Genomic DNA, 16455 nt, shown 5'->3' on the forward strand with positions numbered 1-16455 from the left:
GTTCTTCATTCACATTAGTGTTGATTGATCTTAAAGGTGTTAAGAACCTTTGATCACCCTATAGGTTAGATACTAGGCATAGGCTTGTACAATAATTCTAACTATAGTGAAATCTCTTTCGTGTTTGAAAGGGGACTGGAGTACTCTCGGATTGTGAGGGGAACCAGTATATATCGTTGCGTTCTTTACTTTTCCGCACTTTATCGCTTTCATCACCATTACCAAAGAAAAGAAAAGAACCTTAAAAAAACCTTCAAACACTTAACCAAAATTATTAGAAGTATTCTCATAAAACCGATTAAATTTTTGAAAACCTAATTCACCCCCCTCTTAGGCGCACTCTTATACTTACATTTGGTATCAGAGCAAGTTATAGGTAACTTGTTCCTAAAGATCCAGAATGGCTTCCGCAAATCAAAGACCGGTTTTCAAAGATGGTGGTTCTAACAACAAGCCTCCATTGTTTTGTGGTGAATATTTTGACTTTTGGAAAATCCAAATGAAGGCTCATCTAGAAGCACAAGGAGAAGAAGTTTGGGAGGCTGTCCTACAAGGTCCTCATGTTCCTACAACGGTCGTTAATGGTGTTGGATCGGAGAAACCTAAAGCGTCATGGGATGATAATGATAGAAAAAGGGTTCTTGCTGACAAAAAGGCGATCACTCTTCTTCATGGTGCTCTTAGTATGGATGAATTCTTCCGAGTATCAACATGTACAACATCAAAAGAAATTTGGGATACTCTTGTAGAAACTCATGAAGGTACCGCTGAAGTTAAAAGATCAAGATTGAATACTTTAAGCCAAGAGTACAAACTGTTTAGAATGAAGCCTGGAGAAACTATTCTCGATTTGCAAAAACGATTCGTACATTTGACAAATCACTTGAAGGCACTTGGTAAGACTCTTACTACCGAAGAACTTAATCTTAAAGTGCTCAGATCTTTGACAAGGGAGTGGCAACCAAAAGTGACGGCGATATCCGAAAAGAAGAATTTATCAAAACTTACTTCCACAACACTATTTGGAAAACTTCAAGAATATGAGACAGAACTTGGAAGATTGGAAAAGCATGAGAACTTAGAGAAGAAATCCAAAGGCATTGCATTAAAAGTAGATTCAAAAGAAAGCAAAATGAAAGATGCATCGGATGAAGATGAAAACTTCTTGCTTCTTGTAAAAAGGTTAGGCAAATTTTTTGGTAATAAAAATAATATTGATAATGCTAACTTTGTCAAAAGGAAGAAATTCTCAAAGCATAAGGATAAAGAAGCATCCACTTCATCACAAGAAGTAACATGCTATGAATGTGGGAAACAAGGACACATAAAGCCGGAGTGTCCAAAACTTTCTAAGAAGAATGGATTCAAAGGCAAGAAGGAATTCAAAAAGAAAAGGGCCTACATAGCATGGGAAGATAATGAAGTAAGTTCTTCATCGGACTCTGATAGTGACGAAAGTGCAAATCTAGCATTGATGGCATCACACCACTCCGATGATGAAGAAGGCGAGGTATGCTTGAAGACCACTTCAAACCTATGGTATCTAGATAGTGGTTGTTCAAAGCATATGACGGGTGACTTAAACCAATTTTCAGATCTAAGGTTAAAGGCCAAGGGTTTTGTCACTTATGGAGACAACAATAAGGGAAGAATTCTTGGCAAAGGCAAAGTTGGTGCACCACCTTTCACATCCATTGAAGATGTTCTTTATGTTGAAGGACTAAAGCATAATCTTCTAAGCATTAGCCAACTTTGTGACAAAGGCTTCAAGATCAAATTCACTAAGGAAGAATGCTTGATCATCGATGAAGTCACCAATGAGGTAAAACTCAAAGGTACAAGAATTAATAACATTTTTATGATTTCTTTAAATGATTTATCTTTGAGAGTAAAATGTCTTTTGGTAAACAATAATGAATCATGGTTATGGCATAAAAGAGCAGCCCATATTCATATGGATCATTTAAATAAGTTAACCAAACATGATCTTGTTATTGGCTTACCTAAGATAAAGTTTGTCAAAGATAAACTATGTGATGCATGTCAAAAGGGAAAGCAAACCAAATCATCTTTTAAACCAAAGAATGTGGTGACTACAACAAGACCACTTCAATTGTTGCATATGGATCCATTTGGTCCATCAAGGACAAGAAGCTTCGGAGGTAATGTATACGCTTTAGTTATTGTTGATGATTATTCTAGATATTCTTGGACTTTGTTTCTTGTGCAGAAAAGTGATGCTTTTAGAGCCTTTAAGAAGTATGCAAAACAAATCCAAAATGAAAAATCATTAAAGATTGTATCCATAAGAAGTGATCATGGTGGAGAGTTTCAAAATGCATCGTTTGAAGAATTTTGTGAAGAACATGGTGTTAGAACAAGATTTGTTCTGATCAATTATCTTAGTTTTGATGATAACAATAATATGAATTTTGCTTAAGATAATATGGTACTCTAATTCAATGCAATTTCCCTTTCAGGAAATATATATAAAGAGTATGCATAATTCAACGCTCAGAAGCTTTGTCTCAAATGGTTCAGCATGCAACATCAGAACATGGTCTGGCAAGACATCAGAAGATGGTCGAAGCAGAATCAGAACATGGATCTATGGAAGCATCAGAAGAACAAGAGAACAGAAGCACTGAAGTTCTGATGGTATCACGCTCAGAAGCACTTCAAGGTCAGAAGATCAGAAGATGCTTTGCACCAAGCTGTTTGACTCTGATGATAATCAAACGTTGTATTTACAAACATCAGATCAGAAGAAAGTACAAGTGGCAGGCTACGCTGACTGACAAAAGGAACGTTAGAAGCTATTAAAGGCAACGTCAGTAGACACAACGTGAACAAGGCTCGAGGTAGTTGACAAAAGCGTATAACATTAAATGCGATGCTGTACGGAACACGCAAAGCATTAAATGCACTCAACGGTCATCTTCTCAAACGCCTATATATATGAAGTTCTGATGAGAAGCAAGGTTAACGATTCTGGAACAAAACAACTCATATTAACTTGCTGAAACTCTGTTCAAATCAAAACTCAGAATCTTCATCTTCATCAAAGCTCACTACATTGCTGTTGTAATATATTAGTGAGATTAAGCTTAAACGTTAAGAGAAATATCACAGTTTGTGATTATAGCTTTTAAGAAGCATTGTAATACTCTTATAAAGATTACATTAAGTTGTAAGTAACTAGAGTGATCGTGTTGATCAGAATACTCTAGGAAGTCTTAGCTTGTGTCTAAGCAGTTGTAATTAGAGTGATCACGTGGTGGTCAGGATACTCTAAGAAAGTCTTAGCTTGTGTCTAAGCAGTTGTTCCTGGAGTGATCAGGTTGTGATCAGGATACTCTAGAAGACTTAGTTGCGGACTAAGTGGAAAACCATTGTAATCCGTGCGATTAGTGGATTAAATCCTCAGTTGAGGTAAATCATCTCTGCGGGGGTGGACTGGAGTAGTTTAGTTAACAACGAACCAGGATAAAAATAACTGTGCAATTTATTTTTATCTGTCAAGTTTTTAAAGCTACACTTATTCAAACCCCCCCCCCTTTCTAAGTGTTTTTCTATCCTTCAATTGGCATCAGAGCGCCGGTTCTAAGGTGCAAGCACTTAACCGTGTTTAGAAAAGATTCAGGAAGAGAAAAACGCTTCAGTTAAAAGATGGCTGGTGAATCTCAAGCAAATCCAACTCCATCTACATCTGGCTCTGCTGAGCAATACAACGGTAACAATGGTTATACTAGACCACCAGTATTTGATGGTGAAAACTTTGACTACTGGAAAGATAAACTGGAAAGTTACTTTCTTGGTCTAGATGGTGATCTATGGGATCTTCTGATGGATGGTTACAAACATCCAGTAAATGCCAGAGGCGTAAAGCTGACAAGGCAAGAAATGAATGATGATCAGAAAAAGCTTTTCAGGAATCATCATAAATGCAGAACTGTTTTGCTGAATGCTATCTCTCATGCTGAGTATGAGAAGATATCTAACAGGGAAACGGCCTATGACATATATGAGTCCTTGAAAATGACTCATGAAGGAAATGCTCAAGTCAAGGAGACTAAAGCTCTAGCTTTAATCCAGAAGTATGAAGCCTTCAAGATGGAGGATGATGAAGACATTGAAAAGATGTTTTCAAGATTTCAAACTCTTACTGCTGGATTGAGAGTTCTTGACAAGGGATACACCAAGGCTGATCACGTAAAGAAGATCATCAGAAGCTTACCCAGAAGATGGGGTCCTATGGTGACTGCATTCAAGATTGCAAAGAATTTGAATGAAGTTTCTCTGGAAGAGCTCATCAGTGCCTTGAGAAGTCATGAAATAGAGCTGGACGCAAATGAGCCTCAAAAGAAAGGTAAGTCTATTGCATTAAAATCTAATATCAAGAAATGCATTAACGCTTTTCAGGCTAGAGAAGAAGATCCTGAAGAATCAGAATCTGAAGAAGAAGATGAACTGTCCTTGATCTCCAGAAGGCTAAATCAACTCTGGAAGACCAAGCAAAGGAAGTTCAGAGGCTTCAGAAGTTCAAATAAATTTGAACGTAGAGAATCTTCTGATGACAGAAGATCTGACAAGAAGAAGGCTGTCTGCTATGAGTGCAATGAGCCTGGACATTACAAGAATGAGTGTCCGAAACTTCAGAAAGAAAATCCCAAGAAGAAGTTTCATAAGAAGAAAGGTCTTATGGCAACCTGGGATGAGTCAGAAGTTGATTCAGACTCTGAAGATGAGCAGGCCAACTGTGCGCTGATGGCGACAGAAGATGACGGATCAGAATCTACATCAGAATCAGATTCTGAAGAGGTATTTTCTGAACTTACTAGAGATGAGTTAGTTTCCGGTCTAACTGAACTTCTGGAACTCAAGTCTCAGATTAGTCTCAAATACAAAAAGCTGAAAAAGCAATTTGAATTTGAAACTAAGAAGCTGGAATTGGAAAATTCTGAACTAAAGGAAAAAGTTTTAAATTTATCCAAAAACAGTGGATCTCCTTCTGAAACAGAAAAAGCCATTCCTAGCATGAATCATATTCTGAAAGAATATGACTTGAGCTTCAGAAATTTTTTATCTAGAAGCATAGGCAGAAGTCAACTTGCTTCTATGATATATGCTGTGTCTGGAAACAAAAGAGTCGGCATTGGTTTTGAGGGTGAAACCCCATACAAACTTGAACCTGTTGATGAAATGAAATTCACATACAAGCCATTGTATGATCAGTTCAAGTATGGCCACTCCCATGATATTAGGCACACATCACATGCACAAAGCTTTCACATTACACACACTAAGAAGCATGTGACACAACCTAGGAAATATCATGAAACTCACATTAAGAATTATCATGCTGTTCCTCCTATTGCTTACAATGTTAAACCCAAGTTCAATCAGAACTTGAGAAAAACTAACAAGAAAGGACCCAAGAAAATGTGGGTACCTAAGGATAAGATTATTCCTATTGCAGATATCCTTGGCTGCAAAAAGAACAAAGCACAACATGTCATGGTACCTGGACTCTGGATGCTCACGACACATGACAGGAAGAAGGTCTATGTTCCAAGACCTGGTGCTTAAGTCTGGAGGAGAAGTCAAGTTTGGAGGAGATCAGAAGGGCAAGATAATTGGCTCTGGAACTATAAAGTCTGGTAACTCTCCTTCCATTTCAAATGTACTCCTTGTAGAAGGATTAACACATAACCTCTTATCTATCAGTCAATTGAGTGACAATGGTTATGATATAATCTTTAATCAAAAGTCTTGCAAGGCTGTAAATCAGAAGGATGGCTCAATCCTATTTACTGGCAAGAGGAAGAACAACATTTATAAGACAGATCTGCAAGATCTTATGAGTCAGAAGGTGACTTGTCTTATGTCTGTTTCTGAAGAGCAGTGGGTCTGGCACAGAAGATTAGGTCATGCTAGTTTGAGAAAGATCTCTCAGATTAACAAACTGGATCTGGTCAGAGGACTCCCTAATCTGAAATTCAAATCAGATGCTCTTTGTGAAGCATGTCAGAAGGGCAAGTTCTCCAAACCTGCATTCAAGTCCAAGAATGTTGTTTCTACCTCAAGGCCATTAGAACTCTTGCACATTGATCTGTTTGGCCCTGTCAAAACAACATCTGTCAGAGGGAAGAAATATGGATTAGTCATCGTAGATGATTATAGCCGCTGGACTTGGGTAAAATTCTTGAAACACAAGGATGAGACTCATTCAGTGTTCTTTGATTTCTGCATTCAGATTCAATCTGAAAAAGAGTGTAAAATCATAAAGGTTAGAAGTGATCATGGTGGTGAATTTGAGAATAGATCCTTTGAAGAATTCTTCAAAGAAAATGGTATTGCCCATGATTTCTCTTGTCCTAGAACTCCACAGCAAAATGGAGTTGTAGAACGAAAGAATAGGACTCTGCAAGAAATGGCCAGAACCATGATCAATGAAACCAATATGGCTAAGCATTTCTGGGCAGAAGCAATAAACACTGCATGCTATATTCAGAATAGAATCTCTATCAGACCTATTCTAAATAAGACTCCTTATGAATTGTGGAAGAATAGAAAGCCCAACATTTCATTTTTCCATCCTTTTGGATGTGTATGCTTTATTCTGAACACTAAAGATCATCTTGGTAAGTTTGATTCCAAAGCACAAAAATGTTTCCTTCTTGGATATTCTGAACGCTCAAAAGGCTACAGAGTATACAATACTGAAACATTGATTGTAGAAGAATCAATCAATATCAGGTTTGATGATAAGCTTGGTTCTGAAAAACCAAAGCAGTTTGATAATTTTGCAGATTGTGATATTGATATATCAGAAGTTGCTGAGCCAAGAAGCAACGCATCAGAAGCAGAGCTTCTCAGAAGCAAAGAATCTGAAGATCAAGTATCAGCTTCTCTGGAGGATCTAAGCATTTCTGAAGAACCATCTGTCAGAAGATCATCCAGACTCATCTCTGGTCATTCAGAAGATGTCATTCTTGGAAAGAAGGATGACCCAATCAGAACAAGAGCATTCCTTAAGAACAATGCAGACTGTCAATTAGGTCTTGTATCTTTGATCGAGCCAACTTCTGTTGATCATGCTCTAGAAGATCCAGACTGGATAATTGCTATGCAAGAAGAACTGAATCAGTTTACAAGGAATGATGTTTGGGATCTTGTTCCTAGACCAGATGGATTCAATATAATTGGTACAAAGTGGGTCTTCAGAAACAATCTCAGTGAGAAAGGTGAAGTGGTAAGGAACAAAGCCAGACTGGTGGCTCAGGGTTATAGTCAGCAAGAAGGGATTGACTATACAGAAACCTTTGCACCAGTGGCCAGGTTAGAATCTATTCGTCTATTAATTTCATTTGCCACTCAACATAACATCACTCTCTATCAGATGGATGTTAAGAGTGCCTTCTTAAATGGTTATATAGATAAAGAAGTTTATGTCCATCAACCTCCTGGTTTTGAAGACTCTATGTCTCCTAATCATGTTTTTAAACTTAAGAAATCATTGTATGGATTGAAACAGGCTCCCAGAGCTTGGTATGAACGCTTAAGTTCTTTCCTTCTGGATAATGGTTTCACTAGAGGAAAAGTGGACACTACTCTCTTTTGTAAAACCTTTAAAAGGGATATTTTAATTTGTCAAATATATGTAGATGATATTATTTTTGGAACATCTAATGCTACACTTGGAAAGGAGTTTGCTGAGTCTATGCAGGCTGAGTTTGAAATGAGCATGATGGGAGAACTCAAGTATTTCCTTGGAATACAAATAAATCAAACATCAGAAGGAACGTATGTTCACCAAACCAAGTATGTGAAGGAACTTCTGAAGAAGTTTAATCTTCTAGACTGCAAAGAAGCCAAAACTCCTATGCATCCAACATGCATCCTAGGTAAGGATGAGGTAAGTAAGAAGGTAGATCAGAAGTTATACAGAGGTATGATTGGATCTCTTCTATATCTGACTGCTTTTAGACCTGACATTCTGTTCAGTGTTTGTTTGTGTGCTAGATTCCAATCAGATCCTAGAGAATCTCATTTAACTGCTGTTAAGAGAATTCTAAGGTATCTGAAAGGTACTACTAATGTTGGCTTAGTTTACAGAAAATCTAAAGAATACAACTTAGTAGGATTCTGCGATGCTGACTATGCTGGAGACAGAATTGAAAGAAAAAGTACTTCAGGAAGTTGCCAATTTCTTGGAAGTCATTTGATCTCCTGGTATAGCAAGAAGCAAGCAACTATTGCTCTATCAACGACAGAAGCAGAATATGTCGCTGCTGCTGGTTGCAGTACACAGATGCTCTGGATGAAGAGTCAGCTGGAAGATTATCAGATATTTGAGAGTAACATTCCTATATTCTGTGATAATACTTCTGCCATATGTTTATCTAAGAATCCTATTCTTCATTCAAAAGCTAAACATATCGAGATTAAACATCATTTCATAAGGGACTATGTTCAAAAGGGTGTTCTATCTTTAAACTTTGTGGATACAGACCATCAATGGGCTGATATCTTTACAAAACCCCTGGATGAAGATAGGTTTAAGTTCATTCTGAAGAACATCAGTATGGATTTATGCCCAGAATGAGAAGATGAGAAGTTCTTATGTATGAGTATCTTCTGAAATGAAAGTGGATTATTTTTTTTTTAATCAGAAGTTCTGATTGAAATCAATTAGAAATTATGATTCAGTTATTACTAACGTTTCATTGTCTAAGTTGATTCAGAACCTCTTTTAAAGCAAAACAGCTGTAACGTTTTATCTCGGGATGGTAAACCTGTCTTTACTGTTCATGGATAAGCGCGCGTGCAGTTGAAGGGACGCCGACCATAGGTAACTGTGCAAGTCACCTCATTTGTCTTTATTATCTCTCCTCATGTCACGTAACATTAAATGCTATTCATCATTCGTTTCATTTTATTTTCTTTTAAATACTCTTCAAACACTTCTCCTTCCCTCTCATATTTTCTCTATTCACTCTATCTTTTTGCATTCATATCAAACCCTAGCTGTTCATTATCTGCAAATCCATCATGAACTCTTCATCAAGCCCAGGAAATCATGAAAATGATCAAAACAACAAGAGAAAAGCTGTTGAAACATCACCTTCCAAACCCAAAAAGATAAAAATCACCTATGATCCTCTCAAGGTGAATCCATTCGAAGCAATGTTATCTGGAAACTATTCTAGACGTGTGTTTCATCCCCCTGGTGAAAGCCCTCCATCATCTCCATCTTCTTCCTCATCTTTCTACTTTCAAGACTCAACTTCCTCCTCATCTAACCTTTCCTCTCCCTCAACCCATTCCAAAGAAATCTCCTCATCTTCACCTGCTGAGAATGTTGTCTCTGATAAAGACTGTGGAAGATCTGCATCAGAACCAAGTCTCCCTGACCCCTCGCCTGGAAGCCCAAGAAGCAGTCAATGAGGCGTTTCGCTCCTTCATGGCATGCTGGCACAGACTTTGTCTTAGCTAGGGTCTTAGGTTTTGGTCTTAGTAGTTTTCTTTCCTTGTTAAACATCTTCTCATGTAATCCTTTTTAATTATCAATGAAAACTTTCCTTGTTTTACATTCCAGTGATTTTATTTGTCGTTTTATACATCTGAATCTTTTAGAATATTCTTTTTGATGTTATGACAAAAAGGGGGAGAAGATAAATGATAAATGATTTGATTAATCTATCAGTTGTTGGGTAAAACTCCCACACATTTACTAACAAGAACTGCAAGTTCTATATGGTTTAAGTGTGTTGCAGGTATAAAGAAGTGAAGAAAATCTTCAAAGCAAACACAAGAAGCAAAACCATAAGAAGCGTTATTCTGTAAAAAGAATAAGCTTATGGAAACTGAAGCAAGCTGAGTGCTGTCAAGCTTCAGAATCAGAAGCACTGAGAATAGAATTTGATCCAAAATTTGTCTATTTGCTTTGACAAAATTCTATTTGCTCTGATACATTTTATGTTCTGACTCGTTCATGCTGACTTTTGTCGTTTAGTTTTTGTTCTGTAACATTTCAGGATGTAGAGATGCTCTGATGATGCTCTGGTACATTCAACAATGTTCTGATACAAATCTAGCATGAAGTGATGTTGGAAGAAATTCAAAGCTCTGAAGCTATCCGAGGGAAGCAGAAATCAGAAGCTGTGAATGTTCTGAAGATCAAAGAAATTCAAGTTCTGAAGCTGTCCTAGATGGAAGCGGGAATCAGAAGCTGGGAATGTTCTGAAGATCAAAGAAATTCAAGTTCTGAAGCTGTCCTGAATGGAAGCAGGAATCAGAAGCTGTGAGTGTTCTAGGGATCTAAAGAAATTCAAGTTCTGAAGCTGTCCAATGGAAGCAGAAGTCAGAAGCTATGAATTCTCTAAAGACAGAAGCTTATGTGATCGTCTCTACCGAAATAATCAAGGAAGTCTTTTATTAAAGTTCTTCGAGTATTTATTTCAGGGGGAGATTATTTATCTCAGGGGGATATTGTTAATCTCAGGGGGAGACATATTCACATGCTTATGCTATAGCTGTGTAATTTGTCTTTTGCCGTCTGTTCTTTCTGATCGCAAATTCATATCATTTATATATGTTTTTGTCATCATCAAAAAGGGGGAGATTGTTAGAACAAGATTTGTTCTGATCAATTATCTTAGTTTTGATGATAACAATAATATGAATTTTGCTTAAGATAATATGGTACTCTAATTCAATGCAATTTCCCTTTCAGGAAATATATATAAAGAGTATGCATAATTCAACGCTCAGAAGCTTTGTCTCAAATGGTTCAGCATGCAACATCAGAACATGGTCTGGCAAGACATCAGAAGATGGTCGAAGCAGAATCAGAACATGGATCTATGGAAGCATCAGAAGAACAAGAGAACAGAAGCACTGAAGTTCTGATGGTATCACGCTCAGAAGCACTTCAAGGTCAGAAGATCAGAAGATGCTTTGCACCAAGCTGTTTGACTCTGATGATAATCAAACGTTGTATTTACAAACATCAGATCAGAAGAAAGTACAAGTGGCAGGCTACGCTGACTGACAAAAGGAACGTTAGAAGCTATTAAAGGCAACGTCAGTAGACACAGCGTGAACAAGGCTCGAGGTAGTTGACAAAAGCGTATAACATTAAATGCGATGCTGTACGGAACACGCAAAGCATTAAATGCACTCAACGGTCATCTTCTCAAACGCCTATATATATGAAGTTCTGATGAGAAGCAAGGTTAACGATTCTGGAACAAAACAACTCATATTAACTTGCTGAAACTCTGTTCAAATCAAAACTCAGAATCTTCATCTTCATCAAAGCTCACTACATTGCTGTTGTAATATATTAGTGAGATTAAGCTTAAACGTTAAGAGAAATATCACAGTTTGTGATTATAGCTTTTAAGAAGCATTGTAATACTCTTAGAAAGATTACATTAAGTTGTAAGTAACTAGAGTGATCGTGTTGATCAGAATACTCTAGGAAGTCTTAGCTTGTGTCTAAGCAGTTGTAATTAGAGTGATCACGTGGTGGTCAGGATACTCTAAGAAAGTCTTAGCTTGTGTCTAAGCAGTTGTTCCTGGAGTGATCAGGTTGTGATCAGGATACTCTAGAAGACTTAGTTGCGGACTAAGTGGAAAACCATTGTAATCCGTGCGATTAGTGGATTAAATCCTCAGTTGAGGTAAATCATCTCTGCGGGGGTGGACTGGAGTAGTTTAGTTAACAACGAACCAGGATAAAAATAACTGTGCAATTTATTTTTATCTGTCAAGTTTTTAAAGCTACACTTATTCAAACCCCCCCTTTCTAAGTGTTTTTCTATCCTTCACATGGTATCTCTCATAATTTTTCAGCACCAAGAACTCCACAACAAAATGGAGTAGTCGAAAGGAAAAATAGGTTTCTAGTGGAACTTGCAAGAACAATGCTTAGTGATGCAAATCTTCCTAAATATTTTTGGGCGGATGCGGTTAGTACGGCATGTTATGTTGGAAATCGAGTAATCATTAGACCTATCTTAAAGAAGACTCCATATGAACTCTTCAAAGGAAGAAAGCCAAACATTGCTCACTTTCACATTTTTGGATGCAAGTGCTTTGTTCTAAACAATGACAAAGACAATCTTGGTAAGTTTGATGAGAAATCCGACGAAGGTATATTTCTTGGTTATTCTCTTTCTAGTAAAGCATATAGAATTTATAATAAAAGAACTTTAACTATTGAAGAATCCATGCATGTATCTTTTGATGAGACTAACACTTCCAAAGAGGAAATAGTTGTTTGTGATGATGATGATCCTTTAGATTTACCCCCGGAAGAACCTTCAAATGATACAATTGTGAAGGCACCGGAAGAAATTTCAAATGATATAATTGTGAAGGCACCGGAAGTACAACAAGAAAGTGTTCAACAAGAAAGTGTACAACAAGAATCAAACACCAATGATCTACCAAAAGAATGGAGAACTCATAGAGATCATCCTATTGACAAAGTTATTGGTGATATTAGTCAAGGAGTTGCAACAAGATTAAATCTCAAAGATGCTTGCTTACACATGGCTTTTGTTTCTCAAATTGAACCTTCCAAAGTTGATGAAGCCTTAGGAGACGATCAATGGATAAATGCAATGCAAGAAGAATTGAATCAATTCGAGAGAAATCAAGTTTGGGAACTTGTGCCTAGACCAAGTAATAAACACATCATAGGTACTCGATGGGTGTTTAAGAACAAACTTGATGAGAATGGTATAATTGTTCGAAACAAAGCAAGATTGGTGGCCCAAGGTTACAATCAAGAAGAAGGAATCGACTTTGAAGAAACATTTGCTCCAGTTGCAAGGTTAGAAGCTATTCGTCTTTTACTTGCTTATGCATGTTCATTAAATTTTCAGCTTTATCAAATGGACGTCAAGAGCGCATTCTTGAATGGCTACATCAATGAAGAAGTCTATGTCAAACAACCCCCGGGATTTGAAGATTTCAAGAATCCTTCACATGTCTTTAAGTTGAGAAAGGCTCTTTATGGCTTAAAGCAAGCACCAAGAGCATGGTATGATAGACTTAGCAATTTTTTGTGTGAAAAGGATTTCGAAAAGGGTAAGGTTGATAAAACTTTGTTCATTAAGAAAATCAAGAGTAACACTTTATTGGTTCAAGTCTATGTTGATGATATCATTTTTGGATCGACTAACAAAGAAATGTGTGAGGAATTCTCATTGATGATGCAAGGAGAATTCGAGATGTCTATGATGGGAAAGATGAACTACTTTCTTGGACTACAAATTAAGCAACTCAAAGATGGAATCTTTATCAATCAATCCAAATATTGTAAAGAATTATTGAAGAAGTTTGATATGGATAATTGTAAAGCAATGAATACTCCAATGGGCTCCGGTACATATGTTGATCAAGATGAATCCGGTACTCCAATTGATATTACTAAGTATCGAGGTATGATTGGTTCTTTATTATATTTGACGGCAAGCCGTCCTGACATAATGTTTAGTGTTTGTCTTTGTGCTCGCTTCCAAGCAAATCCAAAGGAATCACATCTTATGGCGGTTAAAAGGATCATGAAGTATCTCAAAGGAACGACCAATGTTGGCTTATGGTATCCAAAAGGTAGTGTTTGCAATTTAATTGGTTATTCTGACGCGGATTATGCAGGATGTAAAACTGATCGTAAAAGCACAAGTGGTACTTGTCACATTCTTGGAAATGCATTAGTATCATGGGCTTGTAAAAAGCAAGCATGTGTTGCTCTTAGTACGGCCGAAGCAGAATACATAGCAGCGGGTAGTTGTTGTGCACAAATTCTTTGGCTTAAGCAACAACTTCGTGACTACGGACTTGATCTCGGATGTATTCCTCTTCGATGCGACAATACAAGTGCTATAAATATTACAAAGAATCCGGTCATGCATTCAAGAACCAAACACATAGACATTCGACATCATTTTCTTCGCGATCATGTGCTTAAAGGAGATGTTGAAGTCACTTTTGTAGATACTCATAATCAACTTGCGGATATCTTCACCAAGCCTCTCCCAAAAGAATCGTTTTACAAAATTCGACGAGAGCTTGGAATTTTAGACGAAGGTGATGTTTAAAATTTATTCGTCATTTTCATACATCAAAGGTACACGTTTCTAAAATTTTTAAGTTAAAAGTGCTTTATAAATGTTCATTCATTATGACTTGGTAATTATGTATGATATGTATGCTTTATATTTCATAAAATTAAAGTTTTTGGAAATTTTTTAGTCCAGGAACCGGTTCCCATGTGGGACGAACCGGTTCCCCATAGTAATTTCCAGAAGCGTTGTTTTCTTTGTGTCTCAGGAACCGGTTCCCATGTAGGGACGAACCGGTTCCCACGTATATTTTCCAGATTTTCACTTATCCTGTTTGGCTGAACGTAAAGGTATGTGTGGATGATATTGTTTTTATTTTCTTTATTTTACTTCAATATACATTATATCACTTCACACCATACATTCACTCTCATTTACTCACATTCACTCTCATTCAACATTCATCTTCATCTTCTTCAAACCTTCCACCTCCATTGTCAACCAAATTAAAAGCTCCACTATCTCACCATAACTCTCAAAATTAAAACACCCACTACCTCAAAACTCTATATAATCCTCCATTCTTACACATATCTCACTCAAATTCTCCTCCACTCACCAAATCCGAAAATCCCAACTTAAACCCTAACTCTCAACTTCTTTCAACAATGGCACCCAAAGTTTCAAGAAGTGCAAAGGAAAAGAATAAGATTGGAGAGACAAGTGAAGAACCTCAAGAGATCTAACCAACGGTCAAAAGTCGGAGACTCACATTCAACATTCGAAGTCGAAAACTCCTTGCGGCAAAATACGGTAAACTCCCCGATTTCCCTAATCACAGCTTCAATTTTCCGGCTAGACTAGCTAATGCAGGGGTCGCTAATTTTGTGCTTGACCATGGTGATTATTATCCGGATTTGGTTAGAGAGTTTTATCATAATCTTAGGATAGTGACCGATGAATTTGATGATTTCACATTATTGTCAAAAGTTTCAAATAAAGATATATGCTTAGATGTTGAGGAATTTGGAAGAGTGTTAGGAATTCCATCTCAAGGCTTAGTGCTCCTTCAAGTTAACATACCGGAGGATTGGCAACCGTATAGTAAGATTGATGTTTTTGTGGATATGTGCCGACCAACTCAACGCGACACAGTTTGCCAACAACTTGCTATCAAGTTTAACATGTTTGGTTCAAGCTTATCGGTGAGTGATAGGATGCTCCATCTTATCATTGCTTATGTTTTATTTCCAAAGAATTCTAACCATTCCAGGGTCAATGAGTTCGAGTTGATGGTTTTGCTTGCTCTAAGACGTGGCATTGAAGTCAATTGGGCGCTTTCAATTATGCGCCACATGCAGCTTATGGCTTCCCTTAAAGGAGGCTTACCTTATGCAAGGGCCATCTCTCATATTGTTCGGAATGCTGGTGTTCTCCTCCAAAGGGAACCAAAGAAAAATATGGATGAACAAGAGTGTGCTATCACCACCGCTACCGCTCTTAAAAATACAGGAATAGTTACGGATCGTGAAGGTAGATTCGTTTACAAAGTTGATTTTGAGCCAACCGTGCCACAAGTTCCTCAACCTCCCGAAGGTGGATACACAATGGATATGATGTTTGCCAAGCTTTGTTCTATTCAAACATCTATTGATAACAACAAGCGGGAGAATAACTATGAGCATAACCTTATGAGAAGACAAATGCGGGAAATTCAACGGACTCAAAGGCGTATCTTGGCTCATTATGAGGGAGAGGAAGGAAGTGAAGAAGAAGATGAACAAGAGGATGATGATGAAGAACAAATGGATGAAAGTGACTAAATTATGTGCTTTAATTTCTATGTTATGTTTTCTTTATATTATTAGTTTTTATTTATGTTTTCTAGACTTTGTTCCATTTATGTTTCGTGATGTTTAGGACTATTTGTGTTTGTGTTGTAATCGTGAAAAAAAACTACGTTTCGTATCGTTTAAATCATGTTATGTTTGTAGTATTTCATTTTGTGTTATCTTTGTGGTATTTCACATTGTGTTATATTTCATATACTTTTTCTCTTTTTCCCCATCCTTTTTGATAATAACAAAGGGGGAGAAGAATATGCATGTGTTTTTGTTGTTGTTTTATTTCAAAGAAAAATGTAGGCCATTGTTAAAATTATCAAATGAAACTCATCACCATAAATCAAGGAATCATGGATTTAGGGGGAGTCTCTAACATAGGGGGAGCCTTGCATTGTTCAACATAATTTCAAAAGCACAAAACAATTTTTTCAAAACATTTTCAAGACTTGGTTGTCATCATCAAAAAGGGGGAGAATGTAAATGCAAGCTTCTCAAGCATAGTGTGTTTTGATGAAGACAATATGGACATC

This window comes from Vicia villosa, linkage group LG1, assembly GCF_029867415.1.
Source record: "Vicia villosa cultivar HV-30 ecotype Madison, WI linkage group LG1, Vvil1.0, whole genome shotgun sequence".
In the NCBI taxonomy this organism is placed as follows: Eukaryota; Viridiplantae; Streptophyta; class Magnoliopsida; order Fabales; family Fabaceae; genus Vicia; species Vicia villosa.